The 20,632-nt window shown below is 38.4% G+C and overlaps 1 pseudogene; it reads right to left on the bottom strand.

The window, feature by feature from the left end:
- Window positions 1-15,378: 15,378 nt before the first annotated feature.
- LOC149244686 (K(+) efflux antiporter 5 pseudogene) lies at window positions 15,379-16,575 on the bottom strand (annotated as a pseudogene).
- Between the last annotated feature and the right edge of the window lie 4,057 nt (window positions 16,576-20,632).

Below are 20,632 nucleotides of genomic sequence, written 5' to 3'. Positions count from 1 at the left end.
TTATGAGAAAAATTTGCAAAGGGGTAGGGTTTGAGTTTTTTCACACTAAACCACCATAAATTTTAAGAAAAACTCTTTCACTAGCAAGGAAAAAGGCTTGACTTACTTGCACACCATAAGATTGAGAGAATTTGGAAATTTGAGAGTGTTTATAGGTGGAATTAGGCTTGTGGCTCTATGCTCCATGCCACAAACCCAATGCATCACACCCTTTATATGCATTGTGCCAATGTATTTTTTACACTATGGAGGGCAGCCCAATGTGTCGCGCCACTTGTATGCACCACACCTCTCACCCAATGCGTTGTGCCCACGAACTTGCACAGTTTTGCTGCAATTTTGCTCCCTTTGTTCATCACGGCTTTCTCTTGCTCAATCTTTCTTCTTTGAATGTAAATGAGCTTTTGAATCATGAAAAATGATTTATATACAAGAGCTTTTGATTTTTCATTCATAAAACCCCTTTTGTAATGTTTGCATTGTGACTTACTTTTTCAACTCTGTTTTTTGGGCAGTTTACTTTATCTGTGCCTTTGATGAACTGAATGACTTGATTTTTTGTTTGCCTTGTAGGGGATGGAGCAACTGAAGCTTGGAAAGGTGACCAGGGTTGCCACTGAAGTTTTTTACATATGAGAGAACTGAAATTACATCAAATTTATACATAAAAACCTAAAATACTATGTTTTTCCTCAAAACATGGTTTTGAGGAAAAATACATTTCTGAGGAAAAATACATTTCTGAGCAAGTGATTATGAATTTATTGGTACTAGAACTTTATTCAACCTCCTCATGCACCTGCTGACCATTATTGGACATTTTGAAGACCTTTTTGATGAAACCCTAGACCTAATGAAACTGAAACCCTAGAAATGACTTGCAAATTTAAAGACAAAAAGTGACTGCAGATGATCTTGATGAATGGAAATGGGCCAACAAGTAAAGGACATGAGGGAAAATGTACAAAAGGCCACTACTATCAGATGATCCATGCTCCTAATGGAATGCAGTTGACTGAGCGAGACACCTAATATGCAATGCAACAAGAGAAATTGATCTCTGATGGAGGGATGAAGATACCGACACTAACATTGGCTCCAATGGGGATGGTAGCTCCTTGGAGGTGCCAAGAACTACAGATCTCTGGGAAAGCAGGCGCTGCCTTCATCCATTGGGCTATGGAGTCAATAGCTTTGACAAACTGAAACCAAACTCTTGACTCAATTTCAGGACTGAAATCTGACTCAAAACTGACTCAAACAACTGACACGCCAAAACTGAAATCAGACCTTCAGTTTTATAGCCTTCACCTCTGGCCCCAAACTGAATGAATGATGATAGTACACACTTGCTCTGAAACTATTTTGAAACTGACTAAAACAAAAATGACTCAAGACCTACTTAAGTGAAATTAGTACTTACAAAGATTTTTAATGGCAACAATCCATCGAGATTTGAGGGCTTCAAATCATGATGACAACCATCTACCTACTAATGAAATACGTACAATCATGTGTACTGAGCCTTCCAACGTAACCAATCCAGCAGATGGCTACATACCAAAATTCTACTCTCACTTTTCTCGAGCAGGTAGAACGATGTACATGTAGGCAACTCACAATGACCACTGAAACCAAGGCTTATGATAACAAACCAAGAAACATTTATCTTTTCTAATGCTTGCAAAAGAATGTCGAAGGGATCTTGAAAATCCTGAAGCACTAGCTTGTCTTGAGATCCAGTAGCAAAAATACAAGTAGTGGCTTTATTCTGATCTGAAAGAACAATTGATTGCTGAGTGATAGGAAGGCATAGAGAGATATAAGCTTCTACCATCTGAGTGTTAGCTGTAAATTCCTTGACCATGAGAAATTTTGGCATATTGTCTCTCTCAAGCTCATATTCCTCAATTTCATGGTCTAGGTCATTCTTAAACAGAAAACAATATTCAAGATTATCAAACATGACAGCCTTATCATTTTCATGAAAGAAAATATTATGTGTTCGTTGATCTATAAGGCTAATGAAAAGACTATCATCATTTTCAAAAGAGAAAGAAGTTTCACCAACACCTTCTTGACCATGTGCACACTGCAGACCTACATTAGCTTTCGATGTAACCTGACCTTTCAGGAGTTGATTTATCTCATCTTCAGACAGAGGAGATAATACTTTCTGTTTTGTTTTGCTCAAGTGATTATTGTCTTCTTGAAATAACATTTCAAAACATGAAAAACTTGAATGACAGTCCTCAATTCCCTAATCTTATGAAATTTGAAAACACTGTTGATCATCTTCATATGACATGGCAATCAAATTATCATTTAACAATGATTTATGGAAAGAAGATTTTTCACTTACTTGAATAAATATCTCATCTTTTTTTTCATGAAATGACTGGATTACCTCCTCATGAAGGCTTGGGTCAGTAACTTTGTCTTTTTCGTTCCAAATGATCTCAACAACAGAGCTCTCCTTCATGGGATTCAAAACAAGGTAGTCTTCATCATCATGATCTGAATCTAGATCTGAAAGAGCTTACTTGACTTTATCACATTCTGAAATTGAAACTTGACTTTCATGCATGTTGTCTTCTTTTATGGACAGATCTGAAATAAAACCTTCTCTTTCATCATTTTCCATTGTATTAAGATCTTGATCCAGTTGCAAATTTTCCTGCGCATCTTGACAAGTATCCTCTAAGTTGTCTTTATGCTACTGAAATGGATTTTCGTAAAGAGCTTCCATGATCTCGTCATCCATGAAATCATCATCTTCATAAAATTTCTCAAGATGTTCAATAAAACTATAAAAATGTTTACAGTAGTCTTGAACTAAGGTTAAGGATGGATAAGTTTCTTTATACTGCTGAAAGAACATGGTATGAAAATCCTTCAAACAGTAAATACAAGCAAGCCGCAAACTTTCATACCAAAATCGGGCTTCACTTTCCAGAGTGGCCCTGAATATCTTCATCAAGCAATCTTTAGGAAAATCAACCTTCAACTTGCGAATACGTACGTGAAATCTAACCAAATGTAAAGCGGCATCATTCCTATTATCATCTTTAAACATAGGCAAATTCCTTTGCCAATTTACCTTTGGAATTTTATTTGGGAAACCTGGAATGTGATCTCGGCTCATGGGAGCATACCTTCGAGCAAGCAAATCCATTTTGATAACAATGAATTCACCAAGAAATCCTTCAGGCTACTGGTTCTTGAAGAGTGGAGTTGCCATAAAAATTCTGAAGCTTGGGATATTTTGACACTGGAATCGCCAGGTGAATGATTTCAACCTTCATATGTGTCTAAATGTTGTCCACCATCAACAATCAGATTTGCAAGTCAGATATTCTGTTTATAAGACTAGACCGAAGATTAATTAAAGTAGCTTTTATCTACTTGCACTAATGCAAAGCAAAAGCATTTGGAAGGCTACCTGGCTAACCTTCAGACTCCATCTATAGTTTATAAAATGAAGTACATTAACAAAAAAACAATTTCTTCCCCAGTACGGTCGCCACTACGTTAGAGCCTAAATCCACCTCAGGATGAGAAAGATAGGATCTAGGGTAACATCAAACCACGCTTAACCTAGTAGCTAGCCCTACCAGGTCGGGAGAGGGTTCTCTCCTATAAATCTCAGCAAAGGTGATCAATGAAGCTTTAGATGACTTATGTGAAGATTGATTTTTGGCTAGGTACTTGTGCAAAATGGTTTGATTGAGTTTGATGATGTTTTGTTGGCTCAAATGGAAAGGAAGATTTTGGGTCTAGGGAATGAGGCTTAGTTTTGCAGAGATCTCAATGGGGCAAGGTAGGCAATTGATTTGATACTTCAAATAGAATGAAATGGAGAGATTTAGATAGATGAGAAGTTGAAGAGGGCAAGAAAACCTCAGGGATCCTCTTCAAACAGCTGAAAACATAAATAACTAAGCAAACCTTAGGTAGAGCACTGCAAATTTCAATGGATTCTACCTTTATCCTTGTTTGATTTAGTTAAGACGAAACAAAGAGAGATGATGGCATACATAAAACACATGTAAACTTACATTTACAGAAGGAAACACAATATCAAAGCAAGATTCCCCCTGAATCCCATAGAGTGCTGCAAACCCTGGTCTATTCCTTAGCTAAACAACTGAAAAATGTATACAATGAAGCTCCAAGCTTTCTCAAAAGTCCAACTATGTTAATGACTGAAAAATCACAAGATATAGAAAAAAAATAACTCATCCTAGCCTCTAGGGGTAGAGACCATAAATTTAGGAGCTGTTCCAACTAATTCTAAACTGAGAACTAAAAATTAGGCAGTGGAACAGCTTGCCTCTAGAAACTAGGGAACTGATTCATTCAGTTGCAAACTACTTTTTTATATATGAATCTACCTCCATGAGTGAAAATATGACATAATTACATCAAGATACATCAATTTACATTAAATTACATCAAGAGTTTGAAATTCAGAAGAAGCAAAGTCAAACTGTCAAGAAACTAGGCGAAAAGCAGAGTATTTTTGGTCAAACTGAGCCAAATTTCCCCAATGCACCGCGCTGATTTCCCTATGTGTAGTGCCAATTTGCAGCCACTTTTGGAGGTCTTCCTAGTTTCCAAATCTACTCCAAGTGTGCTTTCTAGAAAGGTCTACCTATCTACTTTATAGAACAAGTGAATTTTTGAATTTGGCCTTCATTTGCCCCTCTAAATCTGAGTTCTTCGAACACTGCTTCCTGTGTGTCCAAATAGAGGCAGAAAGGTCATTTTTAGGGTGTTTTTGACCCTTTTGGGGGCTCAAAACTTGTCAAAATTTCCTGGCCATTGGTGAGCACGAATATTTATTCATGAAAAATCCAAAAATGCTGAGTTTTCCTCATTTGGAGGCTTTCAACAAAAGCGAGTGCCAGGTGGCGCGACGCATTGGGCAGAAAAACCTGTGTTTTGGCCCAAAAATTTCAAAAATGCAAAAAGTGTCCCAAATTTTTTGAAATTTGGGCTGAGCGTTCTCCATCAAGTGCTGTGTTGGGCCAAGGAAGCCTCAGCCAATGTCTGAATTCTATCTTGCTCCTTTCGCCTCCTTGATGCCCTCTTCAGCTTGGCCTTCAAGTTCCTGATTCTTGCCTTGCACACTTTGTTCCTTGCCAAGTAATGGTAGGCCATGTGCCTCAACATTGTTTCCTCCCTGTTGGCCTTCTCTAACAACTTTTCCAAGTGAATATTAGCTCTCTCAAGCCAAGACTCACAATCATCATTGATTTCTTGTTCAACTGATGTGAGCTTCACCTTCCTCCTTTTGGCAGCTTGGCGGCTTTCTCAAACTTTTTGCAACTCCATAATGGTTTGTTAATCCTCTAGCTACTTGTTTCTTTTCTCCAGGTAATTATTATCCACTTAACTCTTTCTAAGTTGAGGGAAAAAGCATTAATGTCCGCCTGTTGCTCTTGGATGACCTCCTTGAGCTTTGAGCTTTGTGGGCCCAAATCCGTGTCATCATCCTTAATGAGAATGAAATCGGTCTCCTCCTCACCTGAAGGCCCCTCATCATGTAATGGCCTCTTTCCCTTGTCCTAAAATTTTTGTGCTGATGAAGAAAGCGAGACCCCTTCCACCCCGGGTGGAGATAATACTCGCTTTGCTGCTGCAAACAACCTTCTAGTTCCCTTTTGATAGGTGATAAACACCAACACACTAGCGATCTATGTCTCATGACCCTCTGGCTGATGTGAAGGTCCACCTATCTCATGAAAAGTCTCTGGAGGTACCTGAGGAGCTGTAAATAACTCATGAGAAATGAAATCCTCCCATGAAATGTCCTGCAAACCAAGCTAATGCATGACCACGATTTTGATGAGTGAAAAATGATATATACTGTTATACTGCTGCTAAGGAGTTTTCTTTTCCACTAGGGTGGTCATCTTCTCAATATTTCGGCACATGAAGTAGGGGAGATTCATCATTCTCACCCCGGTAAAGTGCATCAACAATCTGATATGATAGGCATATAGGCAAGAAAACCGGCCCTCGCAGCTGAAATACTTAATTATGAGTTTCATCAAGGGAGCATATGAGTCTTTCAAGTACCGAAAGGGAAAAACTCTGCCGAGTTTTCTCAAATAACTAGGCTTGATGTATGGCTCATAATGTTCCCTGTCAATTTCTTTCCTTTTATTCCACCGCTCTCCGACATTAGGAATGCTGGTTGATAGAGAAATAGACTCCGGTGTCAAGGTGAATGTCACACCAGCTAGAATGGCTTGGCCATTATGTAGATAAAGCACAAACAACCTGGCCAACTCATGATAGGACTGGACTCTAGCAACCATCTCACAAAACCGATAACAGGATTGGTGTTGGAAGCATGTGATAGCAAGAGGGCAGGCTTGCAGCTCGGCAAGTGAAGTAGGCTCCTCTCGTATATGTTTGCCACCCTTGTGAGGTTTCCTTGGTGCATGCATTTCTATAGGGCAGTCATTGTGTGTCTCTTCATCCCGGTCATATGAAGGATTAGATTCCAAGTTTTCTAATGTGTGAGTTTTCTTGATGAGCATGAAGAGATTTATGGAGTTTTTAGTTTTCTTACACCAAGGGTAAGAAAGTATGAGGGATTGTGGAGGGAGAGGGTATGAGGGGTTTTGGAAATGTTATGACAAGTTTTTTTTTTGGGAAATAAGGGGTTTAGGGAATAGTATGTAAGCTTAAGGACATCAATTAGGGTTTGAGGATTTTGTAGTTAGGATTTCCGAAAATTGCAATTGGGGATAGGGGTGAATGAATTTAGGAATATAGGAATTATCGAATGAGTGGGTGAAACTGAAAAATAATTGGAGGAGTCAAAGAGTAAGGGAGTGGTGGAGGGAACTTGGTAGAAAAATCACAAATGTAAACCCTAAGCAATTGTTTTTGAGCAAAATTTGCAAAGGGGTAGGTTTTAAGTTTTTTTCACACTAAACCACCATAAATTTTAAGAAAAACTCTTTCACTAGCAAGGAAAAAGGCTTGACTTACTTTCACACCATAAGATTGAGCGAATTTGGAAATTTGAGAGTGTTTACAGGTGGAATCGGGCTTGCGGCTCTATGCGTCGCGCCACAAACCCAACACATCATGCCCTTTATATGCGTCGCGCCAGTGTATTTTTTACACTGTGGAGGGCGGCCCAATGCGTCGCGCCACTTGTATGAGCCACACCTCTCACCCAATGCACTTCGCCCACGAACTTGCACAGTTTTGCTGCAATTTTGCTTCCTTTGTTCAACACGGCTTTCTCTTGCTCAATCTTTCTTCTTTGAATGTAAATGAGATTTTGAATCATGAAAAATGATTTATATACAAGTTCTTTTGATTTTTCATTCATAAAACCCACTTTTGTAATGTTTGCATTGTGACTTGCTTTTTCAGCTCTGTTTTTTGGGAAGTTTACTTTATCTGTGCCTTTGATGAACTGAATGACTTGATTTTTTGTTTTCCTTACATGGGATGGAGCAGCTGAAGCTTGGCAACGTGACCAGGGTTGCCACTTAAGTTTTTTACATATGAGAACTGAAATTACATCAAATTTATACATAAAAACCTAAAATACTCGGTTTTTCCTCAAAACAAGGTTTTGAGGAAAAATACATTTCTTAGCAAGTGATTATGAATTTATTGGTACTGGAACTTTATTCAACCTCCTCATGCACCTGCTAACCATTAGTGGACATTTTGAAGACCTTTTTGATGAAACCCTAGACCTAATGAAACTGAAACCCTAGAAATGACTCTTGCAAATTTAAATACAAAAAGTGACTGCAGGTGATCTTGATGAATGGAAATGGGCCAGCAAGTAAAGGACATGAGGGAAAATGTACAACAGGCCACTACCATCAGATGATCCATGCTCCTAATGGAATGCATCTGACTGAGCGAGACACCTAATATGCAATTCAACAAGAGAATTTGATCTTTGATGGAGGGATGAAGATACCGACACTAACAGGGGGGGTCATGGCTGCCCACCCCTTATTAAAGTTTTGGTTAAAGTGGTTGAGGGAGGGATGGTGGGGGTCATGGCCCATTGACCCATAATTGATTATTTTTTTGTTTTTATACATTGGATATGGGGGGTTGGGGGGTAAATTATATATATATATATATATATATATATATATATATATATATATATATATATATATATATATATATATATATATATATATATATATATAATAAAATATCCATGACCATTTTTGAAAATTCGGAAAATTGATCCAAGGAGATAAGTTAAACAGGCCACAAATTTTCCCAAAATCTGGCCCAGGTTGGCCAGAATCTGGTGGCTGGGTTTTGTCCAAATTGTTGCCTCCTTAAGCTTCCCTAGTCACCCAAGTCAACCCTGAACTTTGACTTCTCCTAACTTTCGTATACGAAGTCGGTTTGATGAACCATTCACACCACCATGATCACAACGATGAGATCTTCAACATGAACCCAGTTCAAGCATAATCCAAGAACTTTTATTTTTGATCCTTCCTAAGCCCTCTTGGACTTCTGCATGTTTCTGGAGCCACCTAGATCAATCCTCCCCACTGAGGAGGTTTTGGATCCCAAAATCATTTATAGTTAGCACATTGTTTTTGTCCTCTTCAATCCACACTTTCAATCACCTGCACGCGAAACTAGTACATTCTTTGCAATCATGAACACCACACATGACTTAACAACCCTTCCTTGCCAAGAGTTTACAACACACACTCCTTGGACAAGGATTACATAAAAAGTAATCAATACCTCAACTACTAATAAAGAAAGGCCAAAATATCATCGTTGCATTTTGAAGTGATAGGGAACACACCATCACTATTGCATTTACTTACAATGTATGATTTATAATGGCAGCTATAACAAGCTACCAAAAAAAAAACCAACTTAATAAAGTAGACCACAATGAATGGGGTGGATTCATTTGTTGAACATGTTCACCTTTTGGCTCCTCTAGCGATGTTTCCAGAGCATGGAGCATTGGACACGTGGTTTGTTGGTGTCCCTCTTTGTTGCAATGACTACAATGATTCTTTTTCCTCCAAACTTTCGGGGTTGCCTTGGGGTGATTTCCCTTGGTGTTCCTTCTATAAGTGTTCATGGGGCCCTCACTATCATTGGACTGTGAGGAGAGAATTTCATCATCTGTCATTTGCTAGTTACTAGCTTTATTGGAGCTTTCTCCCATTTCCTTTCTGGTGTATCCAAGTCCTGCATGATGCAGAAATTCCTCAACTTTGATGGGGTTTACGATACCTTGTCCTTTGATGCCAAGGCCCTTTCCTTGGTACCATATTTTCTTCAATAGTTTGGATCCAATCCCTGTAGTATGTTTTTCAAAAGTAGCAAATTCATCATCATGAAAATCATATGAAATCGCAGAATCATTTTTTACCTTCGGATAGTGATGTTGCATCCTTTCCAAGGCCTCATACATGGCTTGCAACTAACATAGTAATCTTTGTTTTTCTTCCCTTACCTCCTGTAGAAGCGTCCTTAGCTCAACATTCTCTGCTTGGATGTGGTGATTGATCTCCTCAATTTCTTGGAGTCCTGCTGCGAGAAGTGCCCTTTTTCTTATGTTTGTTGAAATCCTTGACTCATTACCAGAATCAAACCCCAAATCTATGGGTCCTTCTGCCACGATCCCAATGGCCACAAAAATCATTTCATTGCCATAATTGGACCCCAAGTCAATGGGCTTACCTCATGAAAATCCCACAGCTGTGACCTTCTCCTCTTCCTCTGACTTGAAATCTTGGTTTTGTTGCATGGGGGTGACGACCTTCTACTTTCCCTTTCTGCCACTCCTTTCAGGTCTCAGCTTAGGGTGCAACTTCCAGCAATTTTCTTCGTCATGCCCCTCTTTCTCAGAATGTGTACAAGAGGGATTTTTCTCCCCTTCTCTTGGTTGTTGCAGTTCTCTTTGGGTGGTCATCTAGTCCATGTGTTCCCTTGTTTTCCAAATGAATGGCCTTTACACTGGCCGAGTGAATGATAGTAGGTTCAAACAATAATAATGAATGTCTAATGTAACTATGTAATGATCCAATATACTTAGTTACTACTTAAGGTGAGTCAAGCGCAATGCCCAAATTAAGTGCTTGTTTTCTGAACTCCTCATTAAAGATTTGAACATCCTAACCTCTGCCTTGCCTTAAGTATTTCCAATCCATTAAGGCTTGTTGCTTATATCCCAAGGGATAAAATTGTTCTCTTAATGTAGAAATGAAGCTAGGCCATGAGGAAATAAGATTACCCACACTCTTACTACTTTGCAATTTCCTCTTCCACCAGATAAGAATGGTGCCACTCAGCTGAAGAGAGGCCAACTGAATCTTTGCCTCATCCTCTTCAATTCATTGAATCCTGCAATAGATCTCAATTTTCCTAATCTAGTTATTAAGATTTTATGCATTAATTTCACCATTATACATGGGAAGATCAAATTTTACATCCAATTTAAAGAATGGTTTCTTAGATGCACCCCTTGAATTTCTATGATGATGGTGATGAGAGGAAGAAGACCTTTCACTCGTGTAAGGAGAAGGAGGGGGTTCTTCTCTGCCATTTCCATGCACTGAACCTTGCTCTTTTACCTTTTTCCCTTCTGCTTTCTCCATCCTTCAAAGCAACTGACCGACATTTTCTGCCATTGTATAGAAGGTTTTGTAGAAATTGAGCTCCTCTTCATAACAAGCCTCATCATCTACCATGCTCCTCCTTCGGTGTGCATGCCCCGCTTTGGGATCAAAAGAATTTAGTTTCCATTTGCATCTTTGGAGCCTGTTTCTGGTTAGCATACAAACATGCAATTAACATCTACAAGGACCACCTCTAATACCACTTGATCCCAAAAATATTTTCCTTCTGATGCATTAAAGAATTACATATTAAGCTTGCATTTAACCATGACACTACTAGTGCATAAAAGAAGAGGAAGAGAAGAATAGCAAGTCATGAATAGAAGACACCAGATTGATATCTAAATTCGTCTAGGAGGGACTACGTCTTCGGGCCCAGCTCAAATTAGTGGGGAGGCCCTATTTTCATTAGATGGAAAAATAATGAAACAACATCAAAAATAAAAATGACAACCTTATACCTCCAAAATTGAAGAAGCTCGAAAATTGCAGACCTATGATGGAGAAACAGACAACACTATTGAGTTTGTGGCATTGAGAAATGCTGAAACCATATAAAATTTGTCGAAAACAGAAAAACTAAAAATCTAGCCCCTTGGAGAAATTGCTCAGATCATGGTTCTAACCCCCTCTCTGCACTACTCATGGTTCCACCTGGATAGAAATCTATGCCTGCTCCTGGCCTCCTCCTGGTGCACTACGAAAAAGGGCTGAAATATTTCTTGGTGGGCGGATTACTAAATGAGGGTTGTTGGGTGCAATGGCTAATTAAAAATTTCGTTAAGGAGGGGTTGGGTGGTCAATCCCTGCCGCTCCCATTTTTAATACAATACTATTTTATTGTTTTAAACTATGCGATGGTGGGTCCACTATTTTGGTAGCCTACACCCCTCTTCTCGCCGGCATTTGTTGTGTATGGGAGGTGGAGAGAACGATAGGGTTGGCAGCCTGCACCCCCACCATTAATACAAGGGTTTGATGAGCGGGCTCCAGGGGTGCAGGGCTCATGGCCACCCACCCCTTATCAAAATTTTTGGTTACGGTGGTTGAGGGAGGGCCGAAGGGGGTCATGGTCCGTCAACCCATAATTAATTATTTTTTTGTTTTTATACATTGGATATGTGGGGGTGGTAGGCGGGGTTAGTGGCTGGAATCCGGTGGCCAGGTTTTGTCCAAATTGTAGCCTCCTTAATCATGCCCAGTCACCCAAGTCAACCTTGAACTTTGATTGCTCCTAACCTTCACATATGGACTCGGTTTGACGAACCATTCACACCACTGCAATCACGACGACGAGATCAACATGAACCTAGTTTGAGCACAATCCAAGAACTTTTATTTTTTACCCTTCCTAAGCCCTCTTGGACTTCTGCGTGTATCTAGAGCCACTTAGATCACCAGCGAGTAGTGTAGATGTAGGCCCAAGAATTTTTGTGTTAATGTTGGGTTGGAAACCTACTGAGGAGAAAAAACCATTAGCCCATTGGGTCATGGGAGGCTCATTAAAGACTTGACATGTTGGGATCTGATGGTTGGTTATGATTGTCAATCAAGTAACATTAGAGCCATTTGATTTCATTAGGACACAACTCTAACTTAACATGGCATCCATGTCTAGGACATGATGACATCTCACTCATCATATTTTCCAATACCTGATGTTGATTCAGTAGTTGGTAGGATGGGTTATAGTATTTAATATCAACCATTATATGTTACAAGGTCTAAATTATGGAATCCAATAGGATTTCATTTCATCTTATCCATCCATTTGGTTAATGCCCTGCCACCTGTTATCACAAAATCTTGTACTAAGGGCTGCTACTTAGCAAGATCTCATGCAACTATTTCAAACCAGGCTTTAGACTAAGGCTTAGCCTCCTTAGTCAGAGAGGGCTCTCTCACAGATTCTTGATATGAATTAAGAACAAGAAAAGATGGCTAACTCTTCAAACAGTACATGAAAATAAGCTGGTTGGAACAACAAAATAACATCTCTTCCATTGGGCTCATGGAGTCAAACACCTCTGCAGTAAACTATTAACTACTTAATCATGGAAGCCAAGGCATATAATGTTTAACACTCAGAACATTTCTCAAAAGGAACCTCAACTCATAAATATACACAGGAAGTCTGAGCACTAGGTGAATTCAGAGTGATTGCATATTTAGTGAGCTGTAAAACATAAAAGGATAAAGACAAAGCCACATATATTCTGAGCATTGAACACATGATGAATCTTGGGAAGAAAAAGTAATCTTCATATTACTGTCAAAAGTCGTTTTTACATAAGCTGATATAAAAACTCTGTTTTTTCATAAATCTCCAACCCCTTTTACATTCATCCCTGATCCATATATAGGAACACACTATTCCCTCACTAGAGCGAGCTCAAAGGCTCTATTAACTACTCCTATATGCTATTTAACTAATTCATTAATTACAAAAGTGCTGAGCTGTAATTACACAAAATCCTAATCAAACTAAAACACTAATTCCATTCTCCTCGTACATGATTCTTCTTGGATCCTTGACAGCTGTCCTCCTTCAGTTAGGCTGAGATGACTGAGCTAAAGATGCAATAAACCAGCTAACCTTGGATGCTTGAAAGCGATGATGGCTCATTAATTGACCAAAAGATGTGCTCTGTTTATACGGTCTCTGTCTCCCAACATTCTCCGAAAATGTAGCAGCATGTTCCCAAATCTTTAATAACTCAAAGTATTGAACGCTGCTACCAAATACCATGTCTCCAGATAAGCTGTAAGCTGTATTGATGTACAGGTGTCTCTCTTCTAATATTCCTGGTCAAACTGTTTATTCTGCATGGAAAACATCACCTACAGCAGTTTCGTAGCGCGCTACGAAACTGCTGTCAACAACCTCTATTTGTTCCGTAGCAAATGAATCTGTAGTTGGTAAATGATTTGCTTGAGAATCTGCAGACATGTCACAATCCTTGGACTGACCCAGAAATGTGGTAGCAATTGAAAGAAACAACACTGGCCTTGAGAATTCCTGTGTGCTCTTAGCAAGAAGTCTGAATGGAGTCCACCTCTGCAACCAGCTAAAAGGTGGGCATTTAAGCAACCTAAGTCTACCCCTCCATACTACTGGAAATTTTGTTTCAGAAGTCCTTTGTACCACCTCTAAAACTGCAACTTTCAATAGAAAGAAACAAAATGACCTGTATTTTCTCTTGTTACTTTGACTTGCTTCAAAGAAATGAAAGGCGCAACCGCATTCTGCAAAAGAGCTTTAGGAAATGATGCAACCAAAAAAAAAAAGATTTTCTAGATGCCAAATTCTTTCCCTTAACATTTCTTAGCTCTGGACTCGTGCATGAGATTGAATTACTAGTTGAGTCATCCATGTTTTCACTTAACTCCTATTTCCAAATCAAGTTACCCTTCATTCTTTGCAACGCAAACCTAAGTTGCACTGAAACAGATACGGGAACGGATACGGATACGGGGTTTGAAACAGATACGACAAATTTTCAAAATATGAGGATACGATACGGCAAGGAAACGGCATGCATATATATATATATATATATATATATATATATATATATATATTACCATTCATCTTTTAGAATCTAGAATCTATATCTAAAAATGCATAGTCATCGTCTTGAATTCAACATAAACAAATCATCATCATCAATTCAACATAAACATTGTCATCATCATTAGTGATTATTATAACATTCAACATATTATCATCATCATTAATAATGTAATCAGAAATGCAATAGCCTTTGTGCTTTCGGGTCCAACTCCTTCAAAGAACGTGTCATGCATGGCAGATGATATCTATCTTCCTTGCATGACAATTAAAAGGCCCATGGGATCATTGGGATATTCCATCAAGACCTATCTGAACATTTCAATCTTCTCAATGTCAGCTTGGTCTCGTGACTATATGCAGGCACAAGACTGGCTAGAGAAGATTTGTTATATTGGAGGGATTTATGAAATCAAAAGCAAAATCAATGACAATTAACAAAACCTTAACCAAAAAGAAAATTAATCACTCAAATAAATCTCTTTACAAAGACATTCATCAAACCCCTTTATTTGCATTTTTGAACATCTATCTTTTTCTTAGTAAGAATTTTTGATAAATATATGGAGTGTCGTTGTTTCTAAATATTTAGAAAAGATTTTATGAGACTCTGTTTATAGTGAGTTTATTTGCAAATCTGATTTCTTCATTTTTATTATTTATTTATGGCTATGCAAATTTTCAAGCTTTTTAACATTTTAAGGGTGGATTCTGATCACAATTTTCGTGGATCCGTTTTACCGGAAACGGATCCAAAAAAATTTAAATCCCTTGGAAACGTATCCAATTCCAAATCTAAAGTTTCTGATTTTTTGAAACGGCACAAAAACGTTTTTACAGCGTTTCGGACAAGAATCGTATCCGTTTATGTATCGGAAACGGGGATCCGCGTTTCCGGAAAAGTCTTCAGGAGTTTCCGGTAACTTAGACGCAAACAGCAACCTAAGCTGTATAACCAATGCTTGTTCCAAACAAAACTGGCATGGATTCTCGATCTCCTTGAAAAGTTTACTCACGCAGTCCTCTTATGCGTTTATCTAGTCTTCAAAGTTCAGAACGAGCCTCCCACTCAAAAATGTCACCCTGCAATGGAATTGGACATAGAGAATGTCCCATCTGGCTCCAATTATTTTTTGTCTTACATCATATTCCTTTCCTTACAGTCTGAAGACCATTCTTTAATTGACCCTGCAAGTAAGTATCCAGTAATAACCGGCTGCCCAAGACAAGCAAATACAATGCCACTAATCCCAGCAGCAAGAGATACAATTTTCCCTCAATCAGATGAAGATTGGATACACGACTTAAGAGAACAAAAGCAAACTCTCCAATCTGAGCCAGGGACATACCAACAAAGAAAGCCGTCCTAATGCTGTAACCAAAGCCCTTCACAACGATAGTAACCACAACGGTCTTTGCAATAATCACCAGAATCACAGATGCTAGCAAAATATCCACATGGTTCCAGAGAAACTGAACATGAATAAGCATTCCAATGCTACAAAGGAAGAGTGCTGCAAAGAGATTACGTATGGGTTCAACTTGCTCAAGTGTATGATGAGCGAAATCTGTGGTTGATATCATAACTCCTGCTGCAAATGAACCCAGTTCAAGGCTCAGACCTAACTTGTCACTGCACCAAGCCACTAGCAGGCAGAAGGCAACCGAGGCCAGCTGGTAGAGTTCATTTGTCTGAGAAGAGAGGCCTATCATTAGCTTCAGAAATCGGGGAACAAAAGACCAAGATAATATGCTTGTAGCTGTCAAGAACATGGACAATACTACTAACGATTTCATCATTGACATTATCCCTTGCAAAAGTCCACTGCTTCCACCCAAAACAGGTAGCAACGCAAATAGTAACCCAACAGCACAGTCCTGCAGAATAAGCGTTCCAACTGTGACTTGGCCATGAAGGGCGTTGACACTATTTCGTTCCATTAAAAACTTCAAAACCACTGCCGTTGATGACATTGACAGGAAAGCACCCACAAAGACACCTTCTGAAGATTTTGCCCCACATAGCAAAGCAGTAATGCCACAGAAACACATGAAAAGCAAGATTTGAAGCAGACTTCCCAAAACAGCAACGAATCCAACTCGAAGCTTTTTTGAAGAAAATTCTAGACCTAGGGCAAAAAGAAGGAAGACAACACCAAATTGGGCAACGGTCTCCACCTGTACCATCTCACTGACAAAACAACCAGTCTTCATTTCCAACACCAATTCTTGTATCCATCTGGTTTCCAGCAGAGTAACTGGTTCCAGAGGCGTCCTCTGTGGAATTACTGTTGCATTGAAAATTTGCAACACGTCTATACAGGTCCACAACGAATCCATCTCTATCCACAACTGGCAGGTGTAAGAATTTGCCATCATGCAAAGTCATACAAAAAGAGTCGCATCCCATTCATTACCTTCTCAACAAGTTCTTTGTGCGCCTTAGGCAACCCAAAAACACGATAACGGAAACAGTCCTCCTTTGTTTTCGAGTTACACATAAATATTAGCCCTTGAATGTCTTCCTTCACGCCACCAGCTGTTGAAATTTACTTTATGATTGATGATCCAATTGTCATCAGCTCGGCCTTGGTTCCTATTCAGAAGCCACCTCACATCTCTTCCTCGGGACAATCAAAGAATAGAACAAAATCCGGTTGAAACGCTGTAACATTTCCAAATGCTGCACGGTTCTCTTCATCTGCAATTTGCATTGATGCCGTGCCACCAGCAAGCAGAATACTGCTAAACAATTCTCGGCGTATATCCACGTCCCACTTATTTATATTCTCGATAACCATCTGGGGAAACCCGCGAAGTGAATGCCCTAAATTATCAATCTTTTCCATATGAAAATCCCTTTACTCTCCAAAAACCTCATAAGCCAGTCAGCTAAAACCTCCCCGCCAATGGGAGAAGACACCATAGCCTTCTGAAGAACATAACCATCATGGACTGCAGCAACACTTGTCGATCATGGAAGTTAATACCGCATTCTTTGCTACTGCACATAAAAATCAAGAGCAATTTTAATGTTTTGACCAAGTTCAACATTACGTGGGCATGGATCCACACTTGCAATTATAATGCCATCAAGGGCTATTTTCATCCGCTCCTCAATACAAAGATCTGATGATGTTTTTCTCTCCTCGGAGAAGACTCTCATACTTTGTAATCAGTGATGTCCATAGAGATTTACACTGGTCTGGACCACGATCAATTCCATGCTTGAACAAAGATGCCGAAATCTCTTCCCAGATTACCTTTTCCTTCTCTGTTTTAAACCTATTTTCCATATTCCCACGCTTCTTAGTTGGAGATATAACTGACAAGTCTACATTCAATGTTTCAGTGGGAACCTGAGAAACTCCAACAGCAGATTTCGCATTTGAAACTTTTGATATGTCAGACAATGTTATAGAAGGCACTGACGGAGATAAATGATCAATTATTAGTTGACTATTAGAATTTTGTTTAGAAGTTGTTGATGCTTCCATTGATGATTTTTTTTCACACCTTGCAAAGATGTAATTTTTGGCACACTATCATCAAAGCTCCCAAGAACTTTGTGGTCTTTTCTGGATCTTTCTAACTTTAACTCTTTAGTAGTGACACCAGAAATATTTTCCATAGCCATTACAATAACTTCTGGCCGTTTGCTACTGTACTTCCGTACCACCTTTCTAAGTACTGTAGAAATGGTTCGTTCTATATGAGCAATTGGGCAATTTGGAGGGCAGCTTGCCAATGCCACATGTGCAGCTTTCTGTAGTGCTTCTAGAAGTTTCCCTTAAATATCTGTCATTTCCCAATTTCGCAGCGCAGCCAATGCAAGGTCAGTGTTTTCGCTACGAAATCACTAAAACAGATGGCGCTGCTAAACTGCTAACGGATTTATGCGCTGCGAAAACACCCTGTCTTTAAGCTAAGCTAAAATTTTTTACAACAGACTTTTCAGTGATAACACCACCATTGGATTCAATGAAGGTGTGGGCCCTTTGTTTTAATTAAAAATTATTTATATGGTAGTGGGTGATATGCCCACATATGGATTTTTAATATATGTATGTATGTATGTATGTATGTATGTATGTACGTATGTATGTATGTACATACATACATACATATATATGTGATTCTTCTAGGGGAAACTAAAGATTGATATGTTTTAAAAAAATTATATTACTTTCTTATATGGTGGATACATGGGGTATGGCCAGAACCACGAGCCCATTCATAGTTGAGTTATGTTCCCATATTTTTGTTATTTTCATATATATATGTATATGTATATGTATATGTATATGTATATGTATATATATATATATATATATATATATATATATAGATATATATAGATATATATATATATATTTGGAGGCCTAGACAAAACCACAAGCCCATTCATGGAAAGGCTACGAGCGCATTTTTAATATCTTATGAAAAATGTCTATGGCCACAATCTAGTCATATGTGACTAGTCCATTGGCCACATGGAGGAAAAATGGAGGCAACATGAGAAGAAAAAGGAATAATTATTAAGTTAGTAAATGGGTCTATATGCGATGAAAAATTAGCTATCTGTTGGAACAAAGGCAATTACAGGCTTACTAACAATAGGCAGATTTTGAGTTTTTAGATATATAAGGAATGAGGAAAAACCTTCTGAATTTTAAAGGGCAATAGCTTTCAGCTCGTAAATAAAATTTGTATATATGATCAGTAAAAAAAGAAAATGAGCAAAATGTGATTATCTTCCTAGAATTTTAATAGGAGGACTAGAGTTTTGGAAAAAATTGAGAGAAAGCTACAAGTGCTTTAAATGGGAAGAAAGAGGCTAACGGGATGTATAATTCTAGAGAGAATAACTTTTTCCCGTGGTGTTAGAATGATGAAAATGAATATTCAATAGGTAACTATTTATGAGGAGAATATCCAAGAAAACATAGAATTTAAATTTGGATGAGAATTTTGGGACAAAAGCTTCCAAAAAGCTACATGTGTTAGAAAATGCGCAGTTTACCTAAGGCTTCTGGAGGGAAATATTTTCAGCCCAAGAATAAAAAATTGATAAGTGGGTAGTGAATGGAAAACTATTGACTATAATTTCATTATGGTAAACCCAAAATTAGAATATGACTAGGAAATGTTGGAGAGAACATCCTAGAAAGTTACAGTACCATGATGACTTGTAATAGTGACAAGGGAGTTGCATAAAAAAGACTTGGATAACTAGTTTCCAATAGGATGTGACAGTAAGTAAAAGTATAATTGTAATAGTAACAACTATGTGAAGAATAGGTGACTGTTAAATTTGAATAGACAACCATGTTATGGACTTCCCACTATGAAAGAAATTGAATAGGACAATTTCTTTAACCTTCCCATTGTTGTTGTATCCTCTGAAATTGAATCTGATATATAAGTGTGTGTGTTGTAAATGCACAAATAGACACACACACATACAACTCTTTTCATGTGTGTGTTGGTTGCATATTGTTTGACAACAAAATGTTGTGATATATATGCAATAGATACTATGAGAATCTAATAAAGGTTGTTGTGTTGTTGATTATGTAGTTGTCAAGACAACAACCATATGGGATAAATAATTTGTAGGCCTATGCTCTTGAAGGCCTTGGAAAAATGGATTGCTCAAGGAGATGTTGATCAGAAAAGGGGATTCCTGAGCCCTAAAGGGTGATTGCAATTAGAAAACATGAATTAATATGCTGGATTGCAAAGACAATTATTTAAGAGCCTGAAAGGTACCTAGAGCCCTAGGAAAAGAAGTAACATGGAGGTTGTTTTGGCTTAGTACCCTGGCCAATGTAGGACATTGAGTATGTACCCGTTAATGGGTGAATAGCTTCCCATGAAGCTAAGATCATATCAACTCTTGCAGATAAGTGTTTTGTTGTCTTCTTTTGTATTATGACTATGTGTGCTTAGTTATTAATTGGAATTTTTATGAATACAATACTTATGATATAGGCATGAGAATAACATATTTGTTTATTTGATGAATATTGTAGCTATATGTTAAGACCTTGGAGTATCTCAAGGGAGAGAGAGATTCAGTGGGTCATTCAGTCATCAAGTTATTCAGTCTTCGAGACTAATCAGTCAGGGAGTCTTAGAGCATGGACCTTGGAATTTGCTAAGTAAGAAGTGAGACCTGGGGTTGGGCTCTCTAACTGACTAAGGTGTGGTTATTCAATTAACCACATGAAATGATGCATCCTATTTTTATGGCTTATTTCCTTGATTTTATGAGCCTGAATGGCTCCAATTACTAATTAACCAAGGAGTCTTGGGTTGGACTCTATAACTAGATATGGTGTGGTTATTCAATTAACTGCATTGAATTGGATGTATAATGTTTATGTGAGATTTG

Source organism: Pinus tabuliformis, chromosome 8 (genome assembly GCF_031772625.1).
Source record: "Pinus tabuliformis cultivar Carrire ecotype Pingquan chromosome 8, CPIR1, whole genome shotgun sequence".
Taxonomy (NCBI): Eukaryota; Viridiplantae; Streptophyta; class Pinopsida; order Pinales; family Pinaceae; genus Pinus; species Pinus tabuliformis.
The sequence above is the reverse complement of the archived record's forward strand: the minus strand, read 5'-3'. Positions and strand labels throughout refer to the sequence as shown.